Source organism: Camarhynchus parvulus, chromosome 24 (genome assembly GCF_901933205.1).
Source record: "Camarhynchus parvulus chromosome 24, STF_HiC, whole genome shotgun sequence".
NCBI classification, from domain to species: Eukaryota; Metazoa; Chordata; class Aves; order Passeriformes; family Thraupidae; genus Camarhynchus; species Camarhynchus parvulus.
The window spans coordinates 3,682,283-3,688,344 of NC_044594.1; positions in this window are offsets into that span (position 1 = coordinate 3,682,283).

Genomic DNA, 6,062 nt, shown 5'->3' on the forward strand with positions numbered 1-6,062 from the left:
GCCACAGAACTGAGATTTCCTAAGCAAATCTTTGCCAAACAACGCTCACTTTGTTTCCACATGAAACCAGGAATTCTTGATCACTCAAAGTGACTTTTTTGGTGAAAAATAGATGTGGCTCTTCCAGAGTCTGGATACGGACAATGTGCTGACCACTATCAGCGGTTTCCAGACAGCACCAGGGGCTGGGAGCAGCGTGGGGCAGGGGAGGTGCCCCTGCACATGGCAGAGGGGAGGATGGGATGAGCTTTAAGGTCCCTTTGACCCCAGAGATTCCAGGATTCCGTGGTGCTGGCATGGCTCAGGACACATCACACATACCAGGGCTTTTACAAGCCCGGCCACTTCCTCCCCTGCATTTGCAGAGGTGCTCTGGGGTCAACACACCCCTGAACAAAACCCATTTTCTCTTCCTGTGTGTCCAGCTACAGTCCAAACTCACATCCTTGTTTTAACCATCCCCTTTTCCTGATTGCATCCCAAAAAATTCCTGCCTGTGCCAATTTCCAGGCTGTGATGCCTGTCAGGAATGAGGCAGGGTGTGTTCTGGAGCAGCAGATTCTGACTGCAAACCACAGTGAGCTCCTCACCCTGCACATCAGATAATATTTGAAAAGGAAAAAAAAATACATTAATTATTTGAAAACATATGATATGATATGATATGATATGATATGATATTATATTATATTATATTAATTTTATAATATACATTATAAGATGTATTAAATTTAATATTTATTAGATATTATATATAACACATAATATATAATATATAATATATAATATATAATATATAATATATAATATATAATATATAATATATAATATATTGTATATTGTATATTGTATACTGTATATAGTATATTGTATATTGTATATTGTATATTACACACTATATATTATACATGATATATTATGTATATTACTGTATACATATTATATATTATATGTGTTTTAGATATTTTATATAAAATATATTATATATAATTTGTATGTACACATATTTATTTACATATATACATATATATACACACATATACATATATATATACATATATATATATAAAATAAAATTTTTTAAACCTGAGAATGATAAAATCATCAAGACAGCAGCTGTTTGAAAGATTGGAATTTGCAAATTTCAAAAATAATGAAATGTTTGGAATATGACCATGTTTAAAGAAAGAAGTTCTGTAATTTTGCACCAATTTCCAGTCCTGGCTGCTCCTGACAGCTCCAGGAAGTTACAAGGAGGAAAATCAATTTTCTTTACTGTTTTTTAAAGCAGTATGAATCCAGTAATGGTTCATATTTCGGAGCATGAGGAAGCAGGAAGATAAAATATTAAGAAGAGTAAAATAGTCCTGGATGCTGTGACTCGCTTGTGATTTGTTTTTCTTCCTCACAGAGAGAAAACATCGACGGAAAATTGATTCTCAGTGAGATTCCCGGTAAGAAGAAATGTGCAAATTCTGATTTTTGAACTCTCTTTGGGCAGGGCAGCAGCCAGCTCAGCACACCCTGATCTATAAATTAAAGACAGCCATGGCTTTTTGATGGCCTACACGAAAATGTTTGGAATGAGCATCTTCCAACATCAAGAAAGTGGAAATATTGCTGTAGAAACCCAAAAAAACTCTCAGCAAACAAGGTGAAAAATGAGTCCCTTCCCCCAGGATTCACCAGGGGATGGGAAGAAATAAAGGCAGTGTGGAAATACGTAGAGATGAAACGCTGAATTCCACCTGCGCCACCTCTTTGTGGTGTTCAGAACGCAGCTCGGCTTCAGGAGGCTGAGGGAAAACTCAAATCCTCCTGGAAAATCCAAGCCCTGCCCTGGAATGGCCTCAAGCCGAGGTGGCTGTGCCAGGCCTGCAGGGACACCAAGTCATGATGGCATTTCTAACGAGGTTAGAGCAGAGCTCAGCATTTAAAACGCCAGCCTGAAAGCTGGCAATGAAACCCTTTGCTCCTCAGCGTTCCCTACTCATCTCTGATTGACAAGAATGGAGAAATTAGGAGGGGAAAAAAAGCAGAGACATTCAGGTTTTCATGAGCAGCAGGTAAAATTCCCCCTGTCAGGAGGTGAATGCTCAGACAAGGAGTGGTTTACAGCCGATACCCAAATTACCACTGTCCAAACACCACTTAAGCTTTGGCTTAATTTGGCTCCTGGGAGGTTTTTACAGGTGCTTGGCTCATTACTCGTGGCCTCTGAATTAACGGTTGAACATCTTTGGGTTGAATTAGGGAGAAAAATGGGGAAGATTTAGCAGTTGGCACTTAGAGGGAAAGGGAAAAACAGGGAAAGAGCAGAACTCCTCTCCTGGGTAGTGGATGGACCCAGAATAAATCCTCAGCCCCTTCCACTTGTCTGACTCTTGGGAGTTCAGGGTTGGTTTTACCCTTGGCCTTGAGGGAGGGAAAAACCAACCAACCAACCAACCAACCAACCAACCAACCAACCAACCAACCAACCAACCAAACCAAACAAACAAAACCAAACAAATAATTTCTATGTAGAATCACACGTTGGAAGCAACCTTAAATCCCATCCAATGCCACCCCTGCCATGGCAGGGACACCTTCCCAGAGTGCTCCAAAAGCCATCCAGCCTGGCCTTGGACACTTCCAGGGATCCAGGGGCAGCCACAGCTTCTCTGGGTCACCTTCCCAAGGCAGAATTCCTTCCCAGCATCCCATCCAAACCTTCTCTCTTTCAGTTTGAAGCCACTCCCCCTTGTCCTGTCACCTCAGACCATTGCAGAAATCCTCTTGCTGGGGTCACTTCATGCACACGGAGGTCACAATGAGGTCACCCCATGTCTCTTCTGCAGAAAAAAGCTGAATAATCCTCATTTTCTCATCATCCTGGAGCCTCCTCTGGCCTCGCTGCCACAGCTCCACGTCCCTCCCGTGCTGGGGTGGCACTGGGGGAGAGGTGACAGGGATGTGCAGGGACACCGAGGCAGATTCGGGCTCTTTTTGGGGGAATTTGGGGAAATTTTTCAGGAATTAGCGAAGGAAGCGCTGAGCGCAGAGAGCCGTGCGCCCTCTGCCGGCCGGTCCCGTAAGTGCAGCCAGCGCGCATTACCCCCGAGGAAAGCAAATTAAAGAAAATTTATACAATTTTTGGAAATTTAAGCAAACTTTAGCAAAAATTGGCATCGATTTACCTCCCTCTCTGCGGCTTCAGGTCCTTCTGCCATTCATGCTCGTCCTGCTTCTTCCAAGACATGTAAAGAACACAGCAAAGCTCGTCAGGCAGAGGCAGTGCATTCTCCTTCCCCCAAAATGCTTTACAAACATTCTCACTTTTACTTCGAAATCGGAAAGAATTTGACAATCTGAGCACTGGGATCAGCCCCTACGAGCTAAGAAATGTGGCCTCTCTGTGCTAAATAACATCCAAACATTCTCCTGGCTGTCTTTCGTCACATAGGATCCAAATTGGTCTCAATTCTGGCGAATAAATGTGAGACATAATAATCCAGAAGGGCCACATTATTTTTCTAGGCTGATCTTTAGGAAGCAGCACAATGCTCACTCATTCTCCCCCCTCATCCATGACTGTTGTGACACACCAGGAGCACACGTGACAATCCCAGCCCTCAGGTATGTTCCTCTCAGGACATGCCAGGTCTTGCAGGGTACTGAGCAGGATTTGGTTTTGGAGCAGCTCTTGCCCAGAAATTCAGCCTGGGTTCACATCTGGGCTCTGTTTCCAGGACCTTTTCAGCACAGCCAAGTGACAAAACATCAATTTTGTCGTGACAAGTGACCCCAGCTAACAAGGAGGATTCCAGCAGTCCAACCACCTCCTGTTGGCTCATGAAAAACAAGAGATTTGTATTTCATTACAGTGCTCCTCATCCTTGCTTTGTAACTGGCCGAAACAAAGCCCTTCAGCTGACAGGCTTAATGGAATTTTGGCCACAGGACTTTAACTTCAAATTTGCCCTTTGAACTTGGCAGCTCCACACAGGTGGTTTGCCAGCAGCAAATCCTCAGTCGATCCCGAGCCACAGAAGTGTCCACAGAGACTTTCCCAGCTCAGCTCCTTGGCCTCGGAGCACATCCTTCAGCAGGCAGAGGTGTCAGGGTAAACACCCCGTGAGGAGCAGCGTTACTACCCGGTGCTTTGTTGCCAAACACTTCTCTCATTTGCATTTCTAACGTTCCTCCCCAGGCAAAAGCCATCACTGTTTACAGAAGGCAAATGCAAAAACTGCCCAAATGACCCAGATAAACGTCCTGAATCACAAACCATTGCTAAAAAGCACACGGTGGTTGCTTTCATGGATCTGTGGATTGTGGGATGCACATCCTTGTTTCCACCAGCACAAGGTTAGAGATCTCAGTGCCCAGTTCAAACCTGCAAGAGGGTGAAATGTGCTGGGTTTCACATTTTGCAGCCCACTGCTTTTACCCACAGCCCTGATGGCGTGTGAGCACATCCCTGGAAGGCATTTCCCCGTCTCCGAGGCCACTGCCCATCTCAAATCCCCCAAATTCCAGGCTGAGCAGTCCAGCTGGATGTCAAATATTCCCTCATTTCCTCTCCATCACCGTGCTCTGGCTCTGTCCCACAACAGAGGGGAGGATCTCAGTGTAGAGGGTCTCACACAACACAGGTTCCCTGCATAGAGCCAGCTCACCCCTGCTCTGCTCACATGGGCAAAGCACTCCAGCACTCTCAGACGTAGGGAAAGGTTGATATTCCAGGCCAAAACCAGCTCTGAGTGTATCAAGGAGCAGAAACTGAACACGAAACCTTTCCAGACCCACTCCTGCACCTTGCGCAACGCCCCAGGGTCAAAGAATACCGTGGAAAAGGAACAACACACACATACTGTGGAGTGGGAGCAGCTTGAGGAGGTCTGGCACTCCAATTCCCGTGAACTTGATTTGAATATCAATTATTCCTGCTTTGTTGAGGTAATTGATGATGTCCTGTGGATTTTCCCCTCTGTTAACAGCTTCTGTCTGTGGTTTGATAAAGTTGATTGATTATCTCCAGCCACACGTCATATCCCTGACCACAACTTGAGTCATTCTCTGCTGGTACCACACAGTATCTCCAGTGGATTTAAAGTTTATGGGTTACATAGAATTCAAGACTGTAACAGCAAAGATTAAAGGTTATAATATCAAAGACCAAATGCTGTTGGTCAGCACATTTAGATGTTAAATTCTCTGGTGGCACCACACAGTATCTCCAATGGAATTAAAGTTTATGGGTTACATAGAATTCGAGACTATAACAGCAAAGATCAAAGGTTATAATATTAAAGACCAAATGCTGTTGATCAGCACATTTAGACAGCAAAATTTTCCCCAAATAATGTTAAACTAGAGATGACCATTCCCCGTGTTTCAGTCAGCTTTTCATCAGTTCAGCCTCAGAGTTCAGCCTCAGCATCAGCTCAGCCTCAGAGGATAAGAAGCAGCTTTACTCCCAAGTGATGAGACCAGCCAGGCACCAGAAGTGTCACAAATGTCATTATCACTCCTACCTGACAGCTGGTAATTGGTGCAAGACAAACCAAGAGCTGTTCAGGTAAGTGCCCTGCTGGACAAGCACCAGGAAGTTCATTCACTTCTCCCAGCTCAGCATGAGGGTGGAAAACACACAAAATACAAGGCAAGGATTCAGAGTGAAGTCCAAGCTCTGAAGCTTCACTCCACTAAATCCCTGCAAATAAGGCAGGGATTCAGCTTGGAGGGGCCTCAGGCAAAGAGAACATCACCTGGGCAGGTGAGACAGAATGTGCAGAGCCCTCCCTCAGCCCAGGATCCCAGGGGAGCCTGGAGCTGGAAAGTCTCTGGAGGAAACTCCTTGCTTCCAGCAAGATGAATAATACACCTGTTCCCTACTTGTGAGCAAACACTACAAAGGAATAATTAGAACCTATCTGACCTGAAACCCACATGCCCATTACTGTGGTATTTTTCCACCTACTCCAGGTGAAACAGAAGATGGGCTGGACCTGGAAGGGGAGGGGTGGAGTGGCAGCCCAAGATGCTGATTTATAAAGCTGCAGCAAGCAGAGCTCTTT